Here is a 27,294-nt window from a genome sequence, read left to right on the forward strand (position 1 = left end):
GTACAAACCTTAAGGTATCATATGACTTCAAAATCATCTAACGTTTCCTTTGCAACCTTTTCAGGGATATTTTTTCGATATTCACAACAAGGAGAAACTTAATTTTCCTTCTATTTCAAAATCGGCACAGACAAACATAAGACTAACATTCATTTTTACAATCTCCGAAGACGAAAACATTTTCTCTTTTGTTAAATCTTACTTAAGCTAAATATTGAATGAAGGAATCATCGTTGAACTCTTTCTCTGAAATAGATATAGCGCTAAGAATTTAGTATACCATTACAAACACCTACAGAAATCTGAAATTAAGGTTAGATAAAAGTTTTCGATTATTTGAAATGTTTCACCTCCATTTGTTGATCTTTCCCTTTACTTCAATCGAAAACTTAACAGTTTAGTCATTATTAAAATAGACAAAGTTGTCGAACAATCAAAACATATATCTATATATGTCGATCTATACCGAATACATTTCTTTACTTAGGAACTATACAGTAATGTATTCCCATTTCACTGAAATAAGAAAAAAACCGCTAATTGCTTTATAATCTAAACAGCTTGCATTTACTTATTGACAACTTTATAACTTTGACGAGATGCCTGTGAGGTTTAGTGATTTATTGAGTGCAACATATAATTAGATGAAGAAAGTTGTCGAACTATGAAAAATCATTTTAACAAATGTCTAAATATGTAAATCGTATTTAATGCATCTTATTTACTTAGAAATAATACAGTGAAAATACATTCACAAAGAATTAAGGAAACTTGCATATGCATGTCTATCTTAGTGATGTAAGTAACATTCGCCGATTGCTTTATGATCAATACAGTTTGCCTAAATAGACTGAAACTAATTTTCAAATTTATGACTTGTAGTTGAAATCGGGATCACCTTGTTTAAAGCAAATAAGGTCAGTGAAATTCGTCTAACCACGTGATACAATCCTATGTGCTACAACTCGGTATACTAGTTAAATACAGTGTAAACTATACAATGGGAAAATACATTGTAACAATGCAACACATGTACATAAATACATTACTTTACAATTTAATTTAAGGTAGTATGCGCCTCGAAAGGGAAAGACCTAGACTTTTGCTCAAACTTTTCCCAAATGACACTTTCAACCATTCTCTGACCCTACCAAGAATAAAAATCAGGAGGTACAGCTTTGAACAAATTACCAAACATCTACAGATATTAGACATTCAAAATAGTTGCCATCTCTGTCTTACCTCAATAGGAAAAATACAAAACTTTTCGATTTTTAAAACACTAAGGCGGTGAAAATGTTTATTTCTCTGAGAGCTTTAAAATTTTCTCCCCTCCCCTCCACAAGCATCAAACTAGAAAATATTGAAAAAAATTGAATGTCCAAATCACGTATTTGTCCCCAAGACACATTTTACCTTAATGTCAGGCCATTTACAAATAATAAGAATAGACTAGAATGCAATTTATATTTACTTAGGAACTATACGGAGCATATATTTTTACAAAACTAAATAAAACTGTAATGCATTCCCATTTCACTGAAATCGGAAAAAAAACCCGCTAATTGCTTTATAATCTAAACAGCTTGCATTATAATCTAAACAGCTTGCATTTACTTATGGACAATTTTTATAACTTTGACGAGATACCTGCGAGCTCTAGTGATTTATTGAGTGCAACATATAATTAGATGAAGAAAGTTGTCGAACTATGAAAACATAATTTTTAATAAATGTCTAAATATGTTGATCGTATTTAAAACATCTTACTTACCAAGGAATAACACAGTGAAAATACATTCACAAAGAATTAAGGAGTTTGCAAATACATGTCTATCTCAGTGACATAAGGAACAATCATCGATTGCTTTATAATCTACACTGTTTCCTTTAATAGACTAACACTAAAGTTTTCAACTTTATGACCTGTAGTTGAAGTTAAATATATTACTAAAGGTCGGGATCACCTTGCTTAAAGCAAGTTAGGTCAGTGAGATTCGTCTAACCACCTGATGCAATACTATGTGCTAGGAGTCGGCACACTTGTTCAATACAGTGTAAACTATACAATGGAACCAGACACTGTAGCAGTCCAACACCTTCATAAAGTACATAACTTTACCAAGTGAAATACTTTAACTTTTTCTCAACCTTTCCTAAATGACACTTTCAACCATTCTCTAACCCTATCAAGAATAAAAATAAGGGGCCACAGTTTGGAAAAAGAGAAACAAATTACCCAACATTAACCAAAAATAGTTGCCATTTCTATCTTACCTCAACAGGAAAAATAAATAACTTTTCGATTTTTAAAAAACTCAGGCGATGAAAAGGCTTCTTACTTTGAGAGCTTTAAAATTTTCTTTCCTCCTCCTCCTCCACAAGCAGACTAAAAACGTTTGGGAAAAATTGAAGGTCCGAAGATCTGTGCCTTAATGTCAGGCTATAATTTACAAATAATGGATATAGAATGCAATATGTGAAGTTGTCGACTATGTTACGTTTTCGATTTGCCAATGGGTATGATTGCAATGTAAGTTAATAGGCTTAACAGCAATATCAAAATAACATTACTTTTATTTGTTCTCCTACGGATCTTGAAACAAACAGCACTTTTAAGTTATGCAATTAGCAACACGTTCATTTTAAATTTTATCTTGAAACATTTGCATGGTTATATTAGCTTATGGCGAACATTTCTGATTTAAATGAAATAGAAACGAGATACAGGTTAACTGATATTATAAAGAGTGCCGCTTTGTCATTTAATCACGTGGTCATAATTATTTAATATCGTTTCTTCAAGCTAATTTTTGCACAATGACGGGTTTTTCAGATGAAAAGCCACAAATACAAGCATCCCCTGCAGGGAGTTGGTAATGTTGAAAATAACACTGACTACTTCGTTTTCAACGAAGACTTCAACCAGAGCAAGGCTCCATGTACATCCTGCGATAATGAAAACCTTTGCACACACAAAGGTATATTTCCTCCATCCATAATTTGGTGTTTTTATTGTACCAGTCCGTATGTAGTACGTAGTCATGGCAAAACAAAACGTATTGAACACAACAATCATGATCACAGGGCAAATGAAAAATAGGACGAGTGCCAGACGCCTACGAATCCAACATATTCCATCTTCAGCATAACCGACACGAAACTTTGATACTTGGCTCAGATCAAGAAAAATACAAACTGCAACAATAAAGCCAGGTAGCAGCCAACCGGAAAGACAGTAACAAACAAACCACTTGACATTTTGATTTACGGATAGAGCCTTCTTTATCGATCGGAAAGTTCGATAAAGATCAAAACTGACAACTGCCATCCACGCAAAATTGGCCAACCATATATAGTGTAACAGAACAGCCAAAGGGAAACATAATACTGGAATTTCATTAAGACCCATACTCGACAAAAATAAAACCTGGGCAAGAAACATAGAAATCACCATATTGATCGTCAACTTGCCAGGGAAGTTTTGCTTTGCAGGTTTTCTACAGTAAACAATCACATGCACTGCGAGACAAATAATTGACAGTGAAGAACATGAAATTGTCACCCATATTACATACTTGTGCGAAGAAACATTTGAAAGAAAACACACGAATGCTATCGATCCATTTGCGAATATTTCAAATATTTGACTTTGTACCAAGTCATCCCCTACTTTGAAAATAATTGTGTCTTCATCTACATTGAAATCAGTTTTGTTTAACAAAAGTTGTTTGGCAGAAATTGGACATTTCGGGTAGTACTCTACTATTGTATCGTCATCGATATGTGTTCGTTTTGTATTTAGTGTCGAATTGAATGTTGTGTTGCCTTGACGGTGAATAACGGACACGTTAAATATGTTTGTGCAACGCTGAGAGCTTGGATCAAATATCTCACCCAATTCACAGCGGAAATCATGGGAGATGTCTTTATTCAGTTCGGCCGTATTGCTAGATCTTATTGACACTAAAATGTAACCATGTGGATTAATGTTAAAAAACAGGCTCAGGGAAAAGACTTCTCTAAGACTTCGTCCATTTAAGTCATTCATATCCACACCACAGACGTGTTCCCCGCGCGGCGCTTTAACGTTACAGATGGCACAGTGAGCGTTCTTATATAAAGTTAAAATCTTAACAGCTATAAAACCAAAATGAAATGGCCATTCATATAACGAAATGACTGAAAAGTAAGATTTGCAAATATTCTGCGCTCGTTGAAATTCAGATTGGTTGTGGTAGAGAGATATTTCGCATGAATCGGTGATATTGTAGATACAGGGACGCCCAAATGCCTGACCGATTTCTTCCATAGTTATTCTGTGGTTACCATCTAATTTCTGACCTACTTTCAGTATCATCGTAACTCGGTCGTTACTCAGGTCGGAATTCGCAATGTCATCAGGTATGTCATGTAGGTTTACAGTTGTGTTCCACATCATCACTTCTGCGTGTTTGATTCCGTTGCATTCTGCGCAGTAAATGTTTGCGAAGACGTCACTTCCTGCCGACCAAGTTACAGGAATACTTCTTAAAGACAAATCTAAATGCAAAACAAAAAATATATCAACATGAGGTTAGAAATCCGGCTCTAAATTTGCAGAATGGTTTCAAACTATAACTCTTTGCTACACATATTATGATGCATCCGTTTGATATACTTGGTAGCAAACGTTGACAAGTTACAGTTAGGATGTTTGCATTCCTTTTAAGTCTTCTCTACCAAGCATTTGTGACACCATGGGATCATATGTCCTCTTTCAACATCAAATGATCACTTGGTAGATTTGAAATTAATACACTATGGCTGTTGGCTATGTATGTTTTGATGGTCTGTTTGGTATGCTTGGTAGCAAACGTTGGCAAGTTACAGGTTAATCGTTTGCATTCGTTTTGAGGCGTCTGAGCTATAAATCACTTTTGACAACATGGGACTATATATCAAATGATTCCAAATGTACATTTAAAATTGATACACCGCACTGACGATTTTCCGAGAGACAAATAAGACCATAGTGTGCAAATTCGTAGATGTCTGATAACATTATTCTGAATCAATCACATGATTCGGATTACATGGTGTAACACTACATTATAACAACTTGCCAATGATATGTTGTCGAAGGAAATGCCTCTCAAGAGCTTTTTGGGGGAAATGATGTGAAGATCTTTAAGCAATTACTATTGGAAAAACGAAAGCCCCAGTATAATCGGTTGACAAATTTTCTGATATTGTGTGCCTGTCACAGTGAACTGTTCTCTTAACCTTTTTATAATAATAGAATTTATTTGCACTGTAGGCATCCGACCTGATATGCTTATAAATAATTACAGAAAACGATATTTTAGTCAAAGGAAGAAGTGAAAATATATATTCGATAATAATAGGGTAAACAATAAATAAATGCATAAAAGTACGTAAATAAATAATGAAATAAACTTAAACTTCCTCCACGTTTCAGTCACCATGGACAATATCAGATCAGGATCAATAACAGTTGATCAACACAGACTGCATCGTGCAGAAAGTTTGATCAAGAAACCCGAAACATTTCACGTTCACTTCTCGTGTTTGCAAAAAAACACGAACGTCCACTTTGTGTCGTGTAAAGTGATGTGATCATGTCTGAAATATAAGTAGCATCTTGCATACTACTAATCTGGTAATTCTGTCCGGCCAATGAGCTAATTGAATTGCTTTGTTGTCTATGTCTCAAGAACGGCTAATTAGCTTTTCATGAAATCTGACTCTTAGTTGAATCGGTGAATTGGTAGTGGTTTTGAATAAGTTTGATGTCTTTGGTTGGAGTGAGTTTACACGAATTGAATGTCAAAGTATTTTTACCAATTATTTTGAAGTTGTACACCTAATCTGTCGCCACAGGCACCTGTAGTGCACTCACTTTATTTCTATGTGCCTTTTCATGCAGCTAGTTGCTAAAAACTGGCATAATGTTCATTTCAATATCCCTAATAGTTGCTCAGTCATACCATAATTACGAATAATGATGAACTCGTTAGCTTACCATATGAATAACGCTGTTATCGATGACATTCCACCATATAAAGATGCGTGACCTTTGTTACAGATGTCAAAATACTCGACAAATAACATATTTCAAGTTTTTACTAAAGCCTGTTTAGTTTGTACGTTTTTGGTATTCAATTGCCCTATCTATATCTTATTGTTTATAGCTTTTGTAGCTGATTTCCGATTTTTGCAATATGCTTCATTAGGGCATACTGATACCGAAGTGGTTGGGTGAAGGTCGTTATTATATAACATCAAGTTTAATTATAGTAACAAACTCTATCTCACCTAGGGGGATGACATTCTCACATTTTTCGCGGACGTTGTCATCTAGCCACGTTTTGGGACATTTCCGATTCATCCAAATCCCTCTAACTGAGTCGGTTGACACTCTGGTACAAACGTGCACTTTATCTTCAGTGTCGCTGCTGTAATCGATAGAATCGAAGTCAGACCTGTTGTGGCACACCTCTCGGTAGTCATAGCAACAGTCTCCAAAGTATGCGCATCTCGGGTCACAGTTACATCTCCACTGGTAAGGCGCAGTTGATGAGCCATGTAAATTTGGTACCGAATTACACACAGGTGCATTGGGTAATGGGTTTAAGCAGGAATCCAGTCGACGGGACGAGCTTTCTTCAATGCATATGTCTGCCATTGGAATCGCTAGAACACTATGAAAGAGTACTAGCAAAATCAACGGACTGACTATATTCCGAGATTTGTCCTGTGAAAGAAGGATACGAGATATCTAGATAAAAAGGCCAGATTCAATTCACATTAGATGCTTTTGACGTGGAATCGAAATACAGAAACTGCACGGACTACTATTAACTTATATTTCTGCCTCGGTACGACAAATAGTTTTCTTACGTAACCACTGACCATGATTTTTAACTTGTCTTCAGTTACAAGTGTAGTGCGAGCTCAATGGAAATCGGCAAACGTTTCCCCTTTCTTTAAAGGTATACAGACACCTATAATCTAAATATGCCCATATATGGCCAAAGGGGCGTTCCATTGTATTAAAATGCCCACGTGAGGGCATTTTTTTAAAAAGCGGCCATCCGTTTAAAATCTGTGATTAGTTAGATTTTCTCTTTCCATGGTAACTGTGGAAAAGTTTTAACAGGTGAGAGTATACCTTGAAGGTAGTATGCACCTCGAAAGTGAAAGACTTAAACTTTGGCTCTAACTTTGCTCAAGGAATCTTTCAATCATTCTCTTTCAAAATAAAGAATAAAAATAGGGGGTCACCGCGCAAATTTTGGTACTAGAGAAACAAATTACCAAAGGTTTACTGATATTAGAAATTCAAAATGGCCGCCATCCCTGTGTAAACTCTATAGAGGAAAATAAAAAGTTTCGGATTTCGAAAAACTAAGCCAGTAAAAAGTTTTCTTTCACCAAGAGCTTTAAAATGAACCCCCACATGTGGTATATCAGAAGAGAATTGTAAAAGTTTGAGAGTCCGAATGTCTGTCCCCGAGGTGCGTTCTACCTTAAGGAGGTACGCTACCATTCCCAAAAATGTTGGACATTCTTGAAGTTGACTTTTCTGAAATAATCTTTATGTGTACATTGCAAAGATATGAAAAAAATATGGGGTACCCATGCAAAATTTTTGAAAAAACACACGCAAAAATTGACAGAAAACCACTAAATCTCCCATTTTTCGAAATTTTCACTTACCAGCAGAATCTTTATTTTATCGCAAACGATTAACAGATCCCAGTGTGCATACCACATTTTTGCATTGCCAGGACAGCTGAATTAGGACAATCAACTAAAATTTGTGATGTCTTGTCTTAAAATTTAAATATTAGACCCTAAATTTATCATTTAATTGTAAAATTAGTCTTTCTTAAAAACATAAACTTCATATAAATGCACAAAATAATTTTCAAAATGTTAAAAAGTACAGCAATATCTATCAAACAGACAGTGTTCTTTGATTTAGAAGCAAAAAAAGTTGGGGTCACCACGCAAATTTTCTTACTAAACAGCAAAAAGTGATGAAAAAAGGTGAATTTTGTTAGGCCTGAGATTTGACCCTCTAGCTTACTGATATTATGTCAGAGCTACAATTGTTAATTATTCTCTACTGATCTTTCAAAATAAAAATAACTGTCGATTTTTCAGTGCAAAAATATAATTTCGGTTGTTTTGATTCATAAAAACTTCTGAAAGAAATATTATAAGGTCACTAGCATGATTTTTTGCCATTTTGTCCTGTTATTCACGCTCACCAGGTTAGGTAGTCTAAAAGGAACATGTACATCTTCTGGACAAAAGAGGGCGCTTCCTATATAGAATGGTAGCGTTCTACCTTAAAGGTGTACAGTCACCTGTAATCTAATCTACATAGCTGCAAACGATAGAACGTGCACTCTACGACACGCGCGTCCACTGTACGGGACTGTGCTCACTGTAAAAATTACACCGTGGTTTTGATGGGAACTTATCTTCATGCAACTTACTTTCAGAGCTTTTAGCATGCAAGCGGACCATGTTAGTGATGATTGAATGATAATTATATTATCTTCGAGTTGCAAGTTTTAAATGATTGAATCTTGATATATTTACAAAGTATTTAGAAATCCCAACGACATAATATGAAAAGAACATATTTCTTATCAAATTGTGATTTTTTTCCTTTTTTAGATAAGAGGAAGGGTGATGTAAAGCGATGTAGCATTTTAAATAGGCCGGGGACCCCACATTTATATTTAATGCATATTATATGAAATATCTGAACAATAATGTGAAAATAAACAAAGTTGTTGGATTGGAATTCTAAATAATTCTACAAATTATGCTTAAGGCTTGGTTATTGGTAATTTTTTCAACAGCTTTAATCGTTGTTTTGGAAGGCCTGTGAAGTGATAATTCTTATGCACATTTTAGCGGAAAAAAGCTAAAAATTTAATTTATTATTCAATGTGGTTCATATGTAAATGAAACAAGTGCAGCATTTCAAGAAAGGAACTGAAAGTAAATATATCGTGTTGGGCAACGCTTACGGGAGATTCATAATTTCTGTCATTCGAATGGGATAAAGTGGAGTCACATTCTTCTAGCTGCCAAATTAATCTGGGGACATATTGATTTTTTGTCGTAATCTCATCCTCACATATAAGTTTTATTGTTAGAGAAAAAAAATGAGAATTGTTGGTAAAAAATTTGTAGCTCGATCACCCTTAAGTCTTCTGATACTTTTGATAACAACAATTATACTTTAGATACATATCTGTATTTCCTGTTGTTTCAAAGATTTTCAAAAACGCAGTCTATAGCCTGTTATATTACTATTTACTCATCACAATATTCTTAGTGCGAGTCAGTCTGGTCCAAACCATAGTGCGTCAACCATTTTGATTGATTGATTTAACTATGTATTTAGGATAATATTTAGAATCAGAGGCTTACTGATTTAAAAATGCGTTCAATATTGTCAATCATTAGCTACTGCTCAAACAGTTATAGCACATCGATGTAACCAGCAGGGTAATAAATTGGTTTCAGAAGAATCTCCCTGACCACTCTCAATACTAGTGAATAGGACTCTTCCTGTAGTAAAGGAGAAGATGTCTTTAGTTGTACCACACAGTTTCATTTGGACACCTTATCATTCGTAATGTTTACAATGATCTTCCGTCCACGATGAAAAATGGTAAAGTTGCCTTTAACGCTGAAAATATTTCTGTCATTGCGTCAGGAAATCAATGAGTGCTTATGATATCGTTTCCTTGGAATTTGGCAAAGTACATAGAAAATAAAATGTCAACAAATTGACTTTTAAATTTATAAAAAACAAAACAAAAAGATGATCTTGGAGTCTCATCATAAAGTCAAACAAGCTGGTCTACCCGGCGATGTCAAAATTTACGATAATGTTATTGAGGGGATATATTCATTCAAATAACCGGGACTCTATTTAGATGAATATTTACTCTTAATGGATATATTTGAGAACTGGTCATCAATTCGTCAAATCCGGACCACAATGTTTATAATTATTCCTTAAATTTGAGCACAGATGATTCACGGAGTCAAGGCCATGCTTGTTATAAGATACTTAAGACTTAGTGTTTGAAATCAAGTCAAGGTGATTTTGTTCATTATTATTTGAAAAACATCTTTGAAGGTTACAAACCAACCCATCAGACCGGTAAGGCTACAAACCAACCCATCAGACTGGTAAGGTTACAAACCAGCCCATCAGACTGGTAAGGTTACAAACTAACCCATCAGACTGGTAATCCACAAGGAATGCCCACATTTTACTCTGCCGCCATACAAATCATTTGAAATTCGTTTTTGTCGTGCAGCATGCTATTTCAACAGTCTACCCGCATGTTTTAAAAAGACCAGTAATGAAAATGGTGTCATACACATCAGTTAATAAAACATTAATTTCCAGGAGAATAAATACCACGTTTTTTATCGTTTCATCATAAATGTTACAGAAATAATCTTCTTCTACTTTTAAAGGCAGGTTGATATTTTGGTGGACTGTCCCTTTAAGGCTTTTATCGGGAATCATCACTTTGTCTGAATATGTACGCCATACTTGTTGTGTCTGTATGTTTATTCCTTGCCAATAACTTTTGTTGCATTTCTATTATTTTTCCCTGTGCATTTTGATTATTGTTGATCTTTTAATTTTGTAGATTATTATTGTTTTCCTTTACATTTTTCACCGGTCGTCTCTGGAAATCATTGTTCATGACTGACAGAACAAATTTATTCATTTCGTTATTTGGGTAAACCAACGTTAGAGAGTCACATTAACATGCAACGTAAAAATCAAATATACAAAAAGGTAAGACGGAACAAAACAAAGAGGAAATATGGCTAGTTTACAATTCGGTTCGAACCCACAACATACGGCATCAGTCGCCTAGCGAATAAGAAAAGAGTTGTTCGATAACCGGCTTTATCATATACCTATGCCCTGTATTGTGTCTGTACTGAGTTCAGTGACATGATTTATCATGTCGGGTCGGAAGGTAGGGTTCCCATGCACCCCATGGATGTATTTTTTTAACATACATTTTTGTAATCCTTAGGGTCTATATTTAATGAATTTTGATGTTCCCAAAATCAAATCGTGTCCCATGGGTTCATTTGGCGCCATCTTTGCCGCCATCTTGGCCGCCATCTTGGATTTCAACGATGGGGTAGGGGTCACGTATCTACCGCTCGACGGAAACAGAAACAATAAATACTATAAACGTTACATTTTTAGAAAGCCAAGATCATGGCCTTTTCATTGATATATAACTTAATAGGGATTAATTAATATTCGAACGTCGATTAGACTTTATATCGGCCATTGGCCGTAAATCGTAAAATTCGCTAAATTTCACACCCAATAATTAAGTTCCCGTTCCTCCAAACAATTTTTCATAAGGTATTTATATATTTTTTGGAAGAACTCAGTGCAATAAACAAGAAAAACAAGATTAAAAGTATGTGTCTTGAGATTTAGTGGGTGCATGAGCTTGTTTTCTTATTACGCGGTATGCCACATATCCGTGTGTAACATAAGGGGTAGGGGTAATGTTTCCCTTTCTGTTTCGAATCATGAATGATGAAACCATAAAAATGTTACATTTTTTGAAAGTGCTGCATCAGACCTTTCTAAAAATATATAGATTTATGGGGAAAAATTGCATATTCAAAAGTTACAAAGCTTAAACCTTTCGGTTTGTGTCGATTTTAAGTGATTTTTTAAGAACGAAATTACAACATATGGGGTAGGGGTAATGTTTCCCTTTCTTCCTCGAACCATGAATTACGAAACCATATAAATGTTATACTGTTTGAAAGCTCTGAAATGGGCCTTTCCAAACATGTATAGTTTTATTGGGAAAAAACCATATTTTAAACTTACAAAGCTTATGCCTTTCAGTTTGTGTAAATTTTAAGTGATTTTTTTTAAGGACGAAATTACAACATATGGGGTAGGGGTAATGTTTCCCTTTCTGCCTCGAACCATGAATTACGAAACCATATAAATGTTATACTGTTTGAAAGCTCTGAAATGGGCCTTTCCAAACATGTATAGTTTTATTGGAAAAAGTCCATATTTGAAAGTTACAAAGCTTAAACCTTTCAGTTTGTGTCAATTTTAAGTCATTTTTTTCAACAAAATTTTAATATAAGGGGTAAGGGTAATGTTTCCCGTTCTGCCTTGAACCATGAATTATGAAACCATATAAATGTTATACCGTTTGAAAGCTCTGAAATGGGCCTTTCCAAACATGTATAATTTTATTGGGAAAAGTCCATATTTGAAAGTTACAAAGCTTATGCCTTTCAGTTTGTGTCAATTTTAAGTGATTTTTTAAACAAAATTATAATATAAGGGGTAGGGGTAATGTTTCCCGTTCTGCCTTGAACCATGAATTATGAAACCATATAAATGTTATACTGTTTGAAAGCTCTGAAATGGGCCTTACCAAACATGTATAGTTTTATTGGGGAAAGTTGCATATTTGAAAGTTACAAAGCTTAAGCCTTTCAGTTTGTGTCAATTTTAAGTGATTTTTTGAACAATATGCACAAAACAGTTAGTCCGTTGACCAGGTATCGAAATCATCCCCTCTAAGGCATTTTACCCACTATGATTTTCTGTTAGCTAGTATTCTCAGCTGTCATAATCTGCTTATTTTCCACTTAACTGATGGTGTGTGAGAGTGTAACGACTTGTTTGTGAAGGGCTGTCACGCCCTCGGTAGTAAAATAGGAATGGGTTAGGGGTAACATATTTACCGCTAGTCGGAAACAAAAACAAAAAAGTACCATAAATAATACATTCTTAGAAAGCCCAGATATAAGCTTTTTACTTTTTTGATAATTATTCGACTTTAGATGGCGCCAATATTCCGTACGTACGTGGCGGTCAGCAGCTGAATCATTCACATAACGAACGTTGATATGGCCTGAAACTTCGGTAAATTCATTCAAGCAAACTCTTGTTTGATTAAGTTGATAGTTTTCCTTTCTTTTTATTTCGAGTATTTACCATGGCATGACTGAAACGAACCTTGAAACGAAGGCTGTACGTATCTATATTAGTCCGAGCCTGAGCGTGATCTGAGAGCAAACAGATCCGCAGATAATGCGAACGATCGCAACCGTTACCAACAGACTCATTATGCAGAGCCATGCCCCAAAACGCCCAACCAAACTTGGCACTAATCATGATCCCAGTCCATTTCGAGCCGGGCTTTAAGGGAAGTGCGGTGGCCTTTGAAAGACCCTTTGGTTTGGCTTTGTACCGTAGTATAGGAAGAAAACCCGACCTCTCGTCGTTGCTGTGAATGTTTGTGTTGTTTTTAGCCTCTTTTTTTGCCTATTTGAAGAATCGTCTTTGCAGCCTTCCATCCTGCGTTCTGTGTAGCGAGTGTCTTCGATCGCTCTCTTAAGTTTGTGATGTACAACTGTCTTGAGTCCCGGTGCTTTATTGGGTGTAGAGGTAAATATTTAGAGATCAGGGTGATATATTGGTTGCCGCAGTGTCTTTCCAGGTGTTGCCACTTTTGAAGGAATTCAACACTCGGTATTTTGGCCTGGTAAGTATTCTTTAAGGTGTACCTGTAGGCTACGTGGTACTGAATAGGGGCCACTTAGGTTTCAACACATTCGATACTCTTGGCTTTCGCTTATACCCCGTTGTATGAGTAACTGGGATCGGAAATGGGAAAGGCTTAATTAATATCCATCTTTGCTAATATTAATTCTCGTTTGGCTTACAGATTGCCACCTCTGCTTGTTCGGTGAAAATTTGACTTTCAATTGGACAAAACATTGAGTATGACTTTCTACTGTGTGTTATTTAGGCCTATGAAAAATATGAAAATTGCATACATATTGTTGTCAAATATCTCAAATCTTAGATTGTAAGAGATAGGCTTAGGCTTCCCTGTAATCATACAAATGAGTTAAATGGGAATTTATTGGAGTAGATTACAGTAATCGAAGAGAATGGTTCACACTATAGAAAGACTTATCTCGGATTGCGGGGACCTAACTATAAAGAACAGCACGGAATACTTGCCGGATGTATTGACTGTTCATGTATAGTACAGGCTAGTACAACATGGAATGTAAAACATACAAATCAAAGAAGTGGCAAAGTTTATATTACCTCATTACTATCAGGATTAGGATTTTCCAATCTATAAATAAGCTATTACTTGATTACACCTTGATTCAGCGTGACTAACATTTTGCATTTGCCACGCAACAGCCATGCCCGTCCCTGGGATCGCGAACAATGCCTTTAACGAAGCTTTTGAACGCTTTTTGTGAATTGTGTAAGAATGTCCTCTTTGTGGTGTATAATGTGTGAAGCCGTTGTCTAGCTCGCTTGACTCTGATGATTATGTTGACTTATTTTTTCTCAGCTGCTGGTGGCTGATCTAGCTCGAAAGTTAGATCAATCTAGCTTCTCTGATTCGATCATGCTGGTGGGAGTGGTATCTTCAAGCATTGACCCTAAAACGTCCGTTTGTAGGGTCTTTGCTTCAAAGACGTCAGGGTCTAACATTGGTAAATGTCATCCATGATAAGAAACTAATGATAGATTCACTCACAAGGCATTTTAAACATTGAGGTGTCAATGGGAATATAAGCCTTTTTAGTCATTTTCTGAGGTTTGTCTCGCCTTCTTATTGCTTGGTGTAGAGAGTGTTTGTTCGCCTTCTGTTTACTATTTAGTTGCGTAATTTGAATGCGTTCTGTGACATTTGGCTTTTCGGGTTTTAGTTCCAGAATTATTTTGCTATTGAATTTTAGTACCCAGTCGAAAATGTAATTCTCATTGGGAGTATATAGTGTTCTGCGTTGTAAAATAATTTCGACAAATTGGTTATGATCTCTTGTTTTCTGGTAAGGAAGGTAAAGTGTTGTCGATCCATATTATCTTAGTATGGAGAAGCTATATTGTGGATTAATGGTGATTGGTTTAGAGCGATAAAAGATTCTTTCGTGTTCCGTGTGGTATGAAAAGTAACACTATTAATAGTGAGCTCTGATTTGCCCAGACGGTCACGTGACTGTGCATGTATTTACGATATACTGTAAAGTTTGCCATTCCTATCTCCAAAGTGGGTTTCTTTCACATTGTTTGTATTTTCATCACAAGTTTCAATATACTGATATAATATAGCGATAAACAACCGCTATAAGTTGGGTACACCACTCGAGCTCGGTTTTGACCATTTCACTCCTTATACACACGACTGAAGTTCGTGCGTATATGTTGTTTACCGGTCGAAACCGTGTGGTATCCTTTCAAAGTGGTGCTTTATTGCTTAATATATATCTCTTGCGATTCAATTAAAGAAAAGGGATTGATTGTTGCTGCTGTCATATCAACTTTGCGTGACGACTATGACATCCAATTTAGTGTTTGTGGGTTTGGAATATATAATTTTTGACATATTATAGCTGTTAACTTTCTTTCCCTAATTTGAGTTATTGAAATGAGTAAAACGTCTTTTATTAACCACCATTTTAGCTTTTTATTGCTATTTAATGCCTATAGAGTATTTTTCTATGTTCCTTTTAACAAGTAAATGTCAGTAAAGTAACACAAACTTTTGAGTTTAGGCATTGTCACTGCATAATTTTTGAGTTTACCCCATCAAGCCATATCTTGTTGGAAAAACAGCTGCGTTAGTGTTTCAGAGATATGATATTTATGTGGCTTCCTTATTCGCTGCGTTTTGTAAGAGAGGAAACATTACCCATACCCCTATCCCTTAAATGTATATTATAGAGGGATGTACGGCATACCATATATTAGGTAAACAATCGACGCACCCCATAAGTCTCAAGAAGATACACTCCTTTAATGTTTTTTACTTCTCTATTGCATTAAGTTCTTTCAAATGATATATAAATACATTGTAAAAATTGTTTGGAGGAACATGAACTTAATTATTGGGTTTGAAATTAAGCAAATTTTACAATTTACATTCCATGTCCGATATAAAATCTAATCGATGTTTGAATATCGATTTATCCCCATTTAGTTGTATACCAATGGTAAGGGGATTATCTGGGCTTTCTAAGAATGTATTGTTTATGGGTTTTTTTTGTTTTTGTTTCCGACTAGCGGTAAATATGTTACCCTAACCCATTCCTATTTACTACTGAGGGCGTGACAGCCCTTCACAAACAAGTCGTTACACTCTCACACACCATCAGTTAAATGGAAAATAAGCAGATTATGACAGCTGAGAATACTAGCTAACAGAAAATCATAGTGGGTAAAATGCCTTAGAGGGGATGATTTCGATACCTGGCCACGGACTAACTGTTTTGTGCATATTGTTCAAAAATCACTTAAAATTGACACAAACTGAAAGGCTTAAGCTTTGTAACTTTCAAATATGCAACTATCCCAAATGAAACTATACATGTTTGGAAAGGCCCATTTCAGAGCTTTCAAACAGTATAACATTTATATGGTTTCATAATTCATGGTACAAGGCAGAACGGGAAACATTACCCCTACCCCTTATATTATAATTTTGTTTAAAAAATCACTTAAAATTGACACAAACTGAAAGGCTTAAGCTTTGTAACTTTCAAATATGCAACTTTCCCAAATGAAACTATACATGTTTGGAAAGGCCCATTTCAGAGCTTTCAAACAGTATAACATTTATATGGTTTCATAATTCATGGTACAAGGCAGAACGGGAAACATTACCCCTACCCCTTATATTATAATTTTGTTTAAAAAATCACTTAAAATTGACAAAAACTTAAAGCCATAAGCTTTGTAACTTAAAATATGGACTTTCCCAATAAAACTATACATGTTTGGAAAGGCCCATTTCAGAGCTTTCAAACAGTGTAACATTTATATGGTTTCATAATTCATAATTCGAGGCAGAAAGGGAAACAGTACCCTACCCCATATGTTGTAATTTCGTTCTTAAAAATGACTTAAAATTGACACAAACTGAAAGGTTAAAGCTTTGTAACTTTCAAATATGGACTTTTTCCAATAAAACTATACATGTTTGGAAAGGCCCATTTCAGAGCTTTCAAACAGTATAACATTTATATGGTTTCATAATTCATGGTTTGAGGCAGAAAGGGAAACATTACCCCTACCCCATATGTTGTAATTTCGTCCTTAAAAAAATCACTTAAAATTGACACAAACTGAAAGGCTTAAGCTTTGTAACTTTCAAATATGCAACTTTCGCCAATAAAACTATACATGTTTGGTAAGGCCAATTTCAGAGCTTTCAAACAGTATAACATTTATATGGTTTTATAATTCATGGTTCAAGGCAGAACGGGAAACATTACCCGTACCCCTTATATTATAATTTTGTTTAAAAAATCACTTAAAATTGACACAAACTGAAAGGCATAAGCTTTGTAACTTTCAAATATGGACTTTTCCCAATAAAACTATACATGTTTGGAAAGGCCCATTTCAGAGCTTTCAAACGGTATAACATTTATATGGTTTCATAATTCATGGTTCAAGGCAGAACGGGAAACATTACCCCTACCCCTTATATTAAAATTTTGTTGAAAAAAATGACTTAAAATTGACACAAACTGAAAGGTTTAAGCTTTGTAACTTTCAAATATGGACTTTTCCAATAAAACTATACATGTTTGGAAAGGCCCATTTCAGAGCTTTCAAACGGTATAACATTTATATGGTTTCATAATTCATGGTTCGAGGCAGAAAGGGAAACATTACCCCTACCCCATATGTTGTAATTTCGTCCTTAAAAAATCACTTAAAATTGACACAAACTGAAAGGCATAAGCTTTGTAAGTTTAAAATATGGACTTTTCCCAATAAAACTATACATGTTTGGAAAGGCCCACTTCAGGGCTTTCAAACAGTATAACATTATATGGTTTCGTAATTCATGGTTCGAGGAAGAAAGGGAAACATTACCCCTACCCCATATGTTGTAATTTCGTTCTTAAAAAATCACTTAAAATCGACACAAACCGAAAGGTTTAAGCTTTGTAACTTTTGAATATGCAATTTTTCCCCATAAATCTATATATTTTTAGAAAGGTCTGATGCAGCACTTTCAAAAAATGTAACATTTTTATGGTTTCATCATTCATGATTCGAAACAGAAAGGGAAACATTACCCCTACCCTTATGTTACACACAGATTTGTGGAATACCGCGTAATTAGAAAACAAGCTCATGCACCCACTAAATCTAAAGACACATACTTTTAATCTTGTTTTTCTTGTTTATTGCACTGAGTTCTTCCAAAAAATATATAAATACCTTATGAAAAATTGTTTGGAGGAACGGGAACTTAATTATTGTGTGTGAAATTTAGCAAATTTTACGATTTACGGCCAATGGCCGATATAAAGTCTAATCGACGTTCGAATATTAATTAATCCCTATTAAGTTATATATCAATGAAAAGGCCATGATCTTGGCTTTCTAAAAATGTAACGTTTATAGTATTTTATTGTTTCTGTTTCCGTCGAGCGGTAGATACGTGACCCCTACCCCATTGTTGAAATCCAAGATGGCGGCCAAGATGGCGGCAAAGATGGCGCCAAATGAACCCCATGGGACACGATTTGATTTTGGGAACATCAAAATTCATTAAATATAGACCCTAAGGATTACAAAAATGTAGGTTAAAAAAATACATCCATGGGGTGCATGGGAACCCTACCTTCCGACTAGACTATATCATGTTGATTTGCATGTCAATAAAGTGATACGCCTTGTTGATTTGCATATGAAAGGAATGATCAGCGCGTCTTTCTTTCATTCAATTGAATATTTGCATATGAAAAAGTGATACGATCTGTTGATTTACATAACAAAGCCTGATACGGCCTGTTGATTTGCATACCGGACTACTTACATGGTGGCGCCCTAATCAAAGCAAACCATGGTGCCCGTCTTTGATTTGACTTTGACTACGATATCATGTCCGATCTCCAATGCATATGTCTCTGCCTGTTTGACTGATTCCTATAGGGTTTTGAAGCATAGGGAAATGCGGGGTAACTAAATAAAACACATGTGTCGATATCGGATTAACCTGCTGTAGTGCTACCAATTTGAACAAATTATATAAAGAGCAGAGCATCACACCGTACGGGCACTGATAGATCGATCACAGCAGCTGTTCCGTCCGTGCATAAGCACAGACGCGCAGACGACAAGCAAAAGTGCTATCGGACATGTCGGAGGACCGGCAAATTCAAAAGCACAACTTTCAAAAATATCATGTATTCATGGTAAATGCTTTCTGGAAAATAATACCAAACACAACACTTGCATGTACCGTACGGATTCGGTAGATATCCTACATGTTTGATGACAGAGTTCAAGCATTTCTCTGCTCAACCGTAAAATAATTGTCAATGAGCCAGCTGATAGATTACGTCAGACGCTAGTATATCAATCCGCCTTAGCAAGATGACGCAAACAAATGTAGTCCATCAAGAAAAACCACAGTGAAACGTATCATATTTTAATATACGAGATTATTCATTCAATAACGTGGGCATAGGTATATGATAAAGAGGTTATCCCTCGATATCACCTCTTGGTAGGGTCGTATTGCTGCTCGTGCGGTTGTGGGCCGCATCACACTCGTCTTCGACTCGTGTGATGCGGCCCACAACCGCACTCGCGCAATACGACCCCACCAAGAGGTGATATCGAGGGATAACCTCATAAAGTTGTTACATTTTTCTGACTCCGCCGCTCCACACGTTGTGGAGTTCGTAAAGCACTCACGCACGTACGCTCACTATCACAGATCGCACACACAAACTTCATCGAAGCGAAGCAATAAATACATCGCTTAAAGTGGGCGAAAGACAGTTTCGGGGACAATTCTGTCCACCGGCAGAGCTATCAACCCAGGGTAGAAAATACGGGTAGTTTTCAATCGGGCTCGAGCTCACAACATATGGCATCAGTCGCCTAGCGGAGAGGCAACAGACAGAGCCACTCGGCGAAATCCCCACTCTCAAAAAAGAGTGGGAAGTGGAGAAAGGAAAACAAAAAACGATACTAATGACATAATAAGCAGCGATATTCAACAAAAAGAATAAACTTATAGTGACAATACAAAAAATATTAAAAGCAGGCTTTACAGGCCAGTCTACGAAAGATAGAAGCTGAACTAGGCGAATCAATGGGTGGATCTGCTTTGCAAAAGTCATTAAAATTACATCTACACCTCAAAAGACAGAGTGCAGCAGACGTCGATAAACTTGCTTCTACACCTCAAAATAAACAAAGTGCTTTCTAACGTTAATTCTTCTGTTACAGACGCAAAAGGTGGCATGATGTCTTAGCTGTTTGCTAGGCACATTGAAATTAAACTTGTCAAGAAGATACGGACAGATCTTGACCCTTACCAATTGTATAAATAGAACAAACATCCAAACGCTTGCGTGTCCGCACGAGAAACGGAAGTTACAATCTATCACAAAAACAATAATAATCGGAACAGCTGTATTGTACACCGGTTTTAAGGTTGTGTGTGCCTCGAAAGTGAAAGACTTAAAATTTTACTCAAACTTATCTAAATGAAACTTTTAACCATTTTCTTACCAAATCTACAATAAAAAACGTGCAAAGTTTGGAACTAGCGAAACAAATTACTCAAGATCTTGCGATACTGGAAATTAAAAAGGGCACCATTCCTGTGTTAACCCTACGGGGAAACTTAAATTTTTGATTTTCGAAAAAAACTAAGAAGGTGAAAGTGGTAGATTAGAAAAGAATTTTAGAAATTTGAGAGTCTGGACATTTGTCCATGAGGCACAAAAACTTCACAGATTTCTCCTGTACATGTTTAATTTTATCAGTGTGTATTTCTGCTAAGGAGAGCAGTAGCACTACAATTAATACTTTAGATGACTCCAAACTTGGCTATAAAAGTTGTAGACATAAGCTTTATAAACCCTAACATTTTCAAAGTCCTTCTGACAGTGTCATTAATCTGGAACCAAAACTCACGAGGCAGAGCGAGAGCATTCCGATTAAGTCACATTGAATAAAACTCATTTTGCTGGTAAATGTAATAACACTCGTGTAAATTTAGTTGTAGTTTTCAAATATAAATAAATGAAGCATGCCTTTGCAATCGTCTCCTGTACGTGACGCCGTGGTTACCCTGATATTTTATAAGTTTGCAGATTTGCGAATCAACTGTCTTGTTTCAAGAAGAACTTATGTTTACATCGACCAGAGAAATAGGAATGATAGAATCAATAGAGTTATCGAATAATGAGAGTTTAAGTGTCACTGGGTATTTATTCCACTTTGTACTGTCCTTTTGAGGCAATGTAATTCTGGCGTTATCGAGCAGACCACAAGAAGACTGGCCGTCGCCTAGGATAGGAAACTTTATCAATTGTACTGTGGTGGACAAGATGCCTATTTCCTCCATGGAGGTTAGGGTTAGGGTCAGGCCTGAAACACGCAATAGAGGTAAAATACCGTGAAACATCATAAAGGTAAAAGTTTTTTGTACCTTGAGTTCATGAACACAAACCTGCAAGACACGTTGCATGCCTTCCACGCCTAACGCAGTCCGAAGCATCACCACTCTCACTACTATACGAATTAGAGAGTTGTAAAGCAGAAAACAATACGACCGGGGATGTTTTAATTTCGAAGTGTTACCGAATCAATCTTTCGCGGACTTTGAAGAGCCAAGCGTTGCAAGCATTTTCATCCGCTGCATGTGATTGCGTCGCTATCTAAAATTGGAGAACCTCTACATAAACTATACTGTACGTGTACCTGAAAAGCTGCAGTTCTTGGTATGCTGTTGCGACTATCGGCCATAGATACCAGACGACATATCAGCCATACACCATTTTTTAAGCAACGGAATTTTACAGAATCATTCTCCTGCCGTCTTTCTGCAGATTCAGCTCCACCATGGAGTTCACATACCATGGATGCAGATTTGGTTTCCTACAGCACTGAGCAGTGAGAACACAGAACTTGACGACCCTTTATCTGTAACATGTGTTCACAAGAGAACACTGTTTAGGGGATAACCAAATGGTTGTGACCTACGTGCGTTGGTAGGGGTACGACAAATCGGACTTTGAAACTAAGCTAATAACACCGATAGGGAGGCCAACCCAAAATGCGAGAATGGATGGCGAGATCTGTCTATACGAAACGGTAAAAGAACTACAGCAAAACATAAAAAAATGTAAGACTGTGAGTACAAATTTAAAATGCTGTTGTCACTTTTATATTATAAATACACACAGCTGAAAGTGGAAGTTTGAAATATGAAAGTTACACACTGTAACTACTTCCAAATGCGTGGAACGCTCAAACGTCCGAACTTACCATAATATTATATAGGGCTCAGCCCTTGGTGTCGCGCCAGGGGTTAAGATTGGCAATGTTATTTGTATTGATTCATGATAAAATGTCATAAATTGTTACTTCATAAACGTTTATATGACGACAACTATGCCCAGTTTCCCTCTGATGAAAGCAGTTCACGTACGTACACGACGTCAAACCCTGCAGCAGAGCAGGTATAGATTTCCTGTAACGTGTAAAAATTTTTGACAAAAATTGGCAATTTTTACAATGATAACAGCCTATTGCGTTAAACAAGGGACGTATTATGCAATCATTATCATTGCAATGGTAACCGCACTGCCCATCTTCCACTTGCAAGCTGAAAACACGGTCCCTCGTGCTGAAAACTACAGCGTTCCGTCTAAAAACTGGCAATTTTTGAATCTAATTATTGACACAGGGGGCGCTTTTCTAAAATTAAATCCCAGCATTCTTTGCGTATGCCCCCGTTCATATGCACGACAGTTTTCTCCCTTTATCTACATAAACGATATTTTGTATCGGCGACAAGGTGCATAATAACATTTACTGGCTAATAAAAGAGGTATATTTTATAAATGGCATGTTATATAATAGTAATTTGTTTCGTATTTGTTTATTTACGAGTACTCAAAAAAAAAACATGGCGGCGCCCATGAAAGAAGGGTACACTTCCGGTTACTCGCATAGTATATTATGAATAAGCGCATGCGTAGTCAGTAAGCCGCTGGCGCGACTATTAAAAATACGATGCGAGCAGTGTGCGAAATTAAGAGAAAATAGCTTCAGGTCATAAGGGCCTGCACCAAGCCAAAGCTTCAGGTCCTTACAGAAAACTGCCGGTCCTCAATAAATGCAGTTGTTAACGACCATTAAAGTCAACACTCTCTCGACTAATACTATGCTTTTGAATGTTGTAATATTTAATTTTTCTTGTCCTTTTTTCAATACAAAACGACTATTGTTCACATAGATTGCAGAATAGTGTAAGTGAATGCATCATTCAGCTACATGATCTGGAATCTGAAAAAGATCACAGCCCTCATTTTCCTCACTGTCATGCGCACACATTTATCAATGTTTTCCACCACGGAGGGGGGGGGGGCTATGGGACTAACAGGAGAATTTGACTTTTTTTCTAGCCATGTCAAATCCCCCACTTTCGGACCATAAAATGATGTCAAAACCCAGGGGCCAGCGAATACACTAGGCTCATGCACTGACTACGTGTTGGTGATGAAAGCGAGACAGTTTGTCTCTCATGACAGTCTATGGGAGATGATGTTCTCTATATGGCTGTGTAAAATTGTACACTACACCTGGGCATGTGATATTGTGATTTGAAAATGGTTGGCGAGCTGAAAATCACTTCTGAAATTAGCCAACGTGAGTGGTAGAGAAGTGAGTGAATACCTTTGTACCCTAAAAAGGGTCATGAGTAAGAGGAGTGTGTGATGAATTTTTTATGCAAACATTGATCACTACGTCTCTTTTAATTGTAATGTAAAGCAGAAGGAAGAATATACTTGGTATGAATTTTGATATGACGTATGGCTTAAAATTTTTAAAAAAATAAATGTGCTTAAATGTGGCCTCTGTTGCATTCATGAAGAAACAGGTGAAGTTATACTTTTAATTAAAAGGAAAAGTATCGTAACTTCTTTCTCGATTATAGAAATTGCAGACAACATGAATGGCACACGTCGCCACTCGCGGAAATGAATGCATATTTTCTGATTGAAAAGTTTCGACTGAGCGATTGTTGGGTCTCATCGCCTTTTAAAATGATTCTGAAAAGTTTGACAGACACTCTATACTGCTGAAAACGATGGCGACACGATCAGTTAATGATACCGTAAAATCTTAAAAGACGTAATTTTGTGCGATATTTAGGCGTAAAGCCCAGGAGACGGTGAGATTTTGCATGCCTGTCGTAAAACGGTATACATTGAAACAATTTGAAGCCCTACTCTCGGTCTCTGAGAGTATACACGACGGACGGATCGTGCAACTCGACAAAACTGTTATGATAAGGCCGCTGTTTTATAAAATGTACACTTGTTATCACGACGATATATATCGTGCTAACAGTCGGTTTTGTGAACTTTGGTTGAAGACCAACGAGCAAGCAACGTGTTCTAGCGGTCCAGAAACAAACGTAGCGAAACGTGAACTTGACTGTCGACTGCAGGTAGCACTATTGGGCTGTCGTGTAACATGTTATCCTTGTATTGGGCGTAGTTCAAAACCATGGAGGTAAAAAATACCTCCGTGTTCAAAACTAAATATGTTTAGGCAACAGCACTGTACTCGTAGTAGGTTTTTGTCTTGAACTCTTCTATGAACCGTTTATAGTTTGAACGCGTCTACCAGGACACGAAGTGCGATCAATATCCCCTGTTGCCCGCACTGCCACAGTGGAAAACATTGATAGGTGCATGACATTCAAGTCTGAATCAATATGATTCAAAGTTAGTCATTATCTGGATCTGTTACAGGTCTTGACGGAGAAATTTTCATCATCTATTCCAAATTCCAGTCGGTCATAAGGACCGACATGTTGCTAAAAACTTTCGGCCCGACGAGAAATCTGTCGGTCTCGGACCGTCGAACCGACGTTAATTTCGCACACTGGATGCGATTGATATGCTAATATCTAGAGACGCAAACCCAAAATGCGAGAATGGCTATCAAGATCTGTCTCAACGAAACGGCAAAAGAACTACAGCAAAAACGTGAAAAAAGATGTAGGCCCTAAGACTCTGAGCACGAATGATTAATGCTGTTGCTTCTTTCATATTCTAAATACACACACTACAGCCGGAAATGAAAGTTTGCAATATGAAAGTTATACACTCAAACTACTTTCGTATAAGTGAAAAGCTCAATTAGCCAAACTTACCATATTTGACTTTACAATGCGACGGATACGCTTCTCGAGGCACAGCTAGTTGCTGTCGCTGTTGATTAGAAAAACGACATCCATGAATACTTCTGCTGTGTAGGTCATTTCCCCCACACTCATCATGACCGAGTTCAATTAGTCTAGAACATTCTCAAGGTCACTGCCCTTGATGACCTCACAACCTTGAATTCAATTAGTCATGTTTGGAATGTTCTGGAAAGTTGATTAGTTGTGTAAGGGAGATAATTTTAGAACAGTAATTAGCATGTCAATAAAAGTTCTAGATTGTTCTTATATGCCTTTATAAAAGGGACGTGCTCAGCTTCCAGTCAGACTTTGGGATCGTGTCTCTTGTGTGTTACTAAACTCCAGCAGTAGTCATTCTCAAGACTTTTCAAGACCTTCACTGCCAACGCTGGATTTATACTGTGGACTTTGTGCAGCTTCAAGCCTGCAAGCCAAAGGACTGTTCATTCATCCGACTGACTGTTACAACTCTGAGACTGGAGCTTTGCCGTCCCAGTTGAGATAAGTAGTCTGTACACTTTTAAAGCTTGTACTCTATCCCTGACTTAGCAATTAGTTTTATTTTCGTAATAAATTTTGTTTAAACGTTAACTGCTGAGTTCACCCTTTTTTCGTTTTCTCTGCACGTAACAAAATTGGGGGCTTGTCCGGGAGACGAATATTTTGAGCCGTTTGACAACATTTTGACAGCCTTTTCAAAACTACTATATACTGTGAACTCAGCGAAATTTAATCATGGCGGAATTTAAGCCAGACGAATTTATGGATGACCTTGATCAGGACACATTTAATTCCCTCAGAAAAGACAACCTCATAGCACTGGCAAATTTCCTTAAAGTAGATGTCAAAAGATCTATGCGCAAGCGAGAAATTCAATTCAAGATTGCAAAACATTTAGTTAATTCTGGCTATTTTGAAGAGTCTGCCTTAAAAGATTATGAGCCTGAGTCTTCCTTCGAACTCAAAAAATTAGAATTAGAAATTCAGGCAGATTTGGAGCTTAAAAAATTGGCATTAGAAAAAGAAAAAATACAAATGCAATTACAAATGAAAGAAAAGAATTGCAAATGGAAGAAAGACAGAAAGAAAAAGAAAGGCAGGAAAGATTAGAAATGGAAGAAGAAGACAGAAAGAGAGGGAATTGGAAATGAAAGAAAAAGAATTGCAAATGAAGAAAGACAAAGGGAGAAAGAAAGAGAGGAAAAAGAAAAGGAAAGAGAATTAGCAGAACACCGACTGCAGTTAGAAATGAGACGTTTAGAGCTTGGAAAGTCAGGAAAATTCTTCCCTTCAGACAATTTTGACATCACTAAGCATTTCAGGTTAGTTCCCCTTTCCAAGAAAAGGATGTTGATAAATATTTTCTCCATTTTGAGAAAATTGCTCAGAGTCTGAATTGGCCTAAGGAGTCCTGGTCTATGCTTTTGCAGAGTGCTTTGGTGGGTAAAGCCAGAGAAATTTACATTCAGTTGTCAGTAGAGCAGGCTTCAGATTATGATTCTGTGAAGGAATTAATTCTCAAGGGTTATGAGTTGGTGCCTGAAGCTTACCGTCAGAAATTTAGGATTGTGAGAAGGTGAAAGATCAAACTTACGTTGAATTTGCTCGAACAAAAGAACAACTGTTTGATCGTTGGTGTTCTTCGGAAAAGGTCAGTCAGAATTATGACAAATTACGACAACTTGTTTTGATTGAGGAATTTAAAAGGTGCATCCGGAGTGACATCAAGACGTTTATCAATGAACAAAAGGCAGATACATTAGAGGTTGCTGCACGTTTGGCCGATGATTATTCATTGACCCACAAATCTTCATTCTCAGCAAACCATCCCAGTCCTTTTCTACAGAAACAATGCAGGTAAATTAACTCCTCCTTTTCATCCAAGAATTTTTCAAAGGACAGTAGAAAATCAAATGACAACAGTTCACAGAGTTCAAGTAACACTCCCACATCA

The 27,294-nt window shown here is 36.5% G+C and overlaps 1 long non-coding RNA gene across 1 annotated transcript; it reads right to left on the reverse strand.

Moving 5' to 3' along the window:
• Nucleotides 1-1,592: 1,592 nt before the first annotated feature.
• On the reverse strand, nucleotides 1,593-25,411 carry LOC139147182 (uncharacterized). The gene is made up of 3 exons (XR_011555665.1): nucleotides 25,311-25,411; nucleotides 6,319-6,757; nucleotides 1,593-4,542 (listed from the first exon to the last, which is right to left on the reverse strand). It is a non-coding gene; the product is annotated as an uncharacterized lncRNA (long non-coding RNA).
• Nucleotides 25,412-27,294: the final 1,883 nt, after the last annotated feature.

Source organism: Ptychodera flava, chromosome 2, assembly GCF_041260155.1.
Source record: "Ptychodera flava strain L36383 chromosome 2, AS_Pfla_20210202, whole genome shotgun sequence".
Classification (NCBI taxonomy): Eukaryota; Metazoa; Hemichordata; class Enteropneusta; family Ptychoderidae; genus Ptychodera; species Ptychodera flava.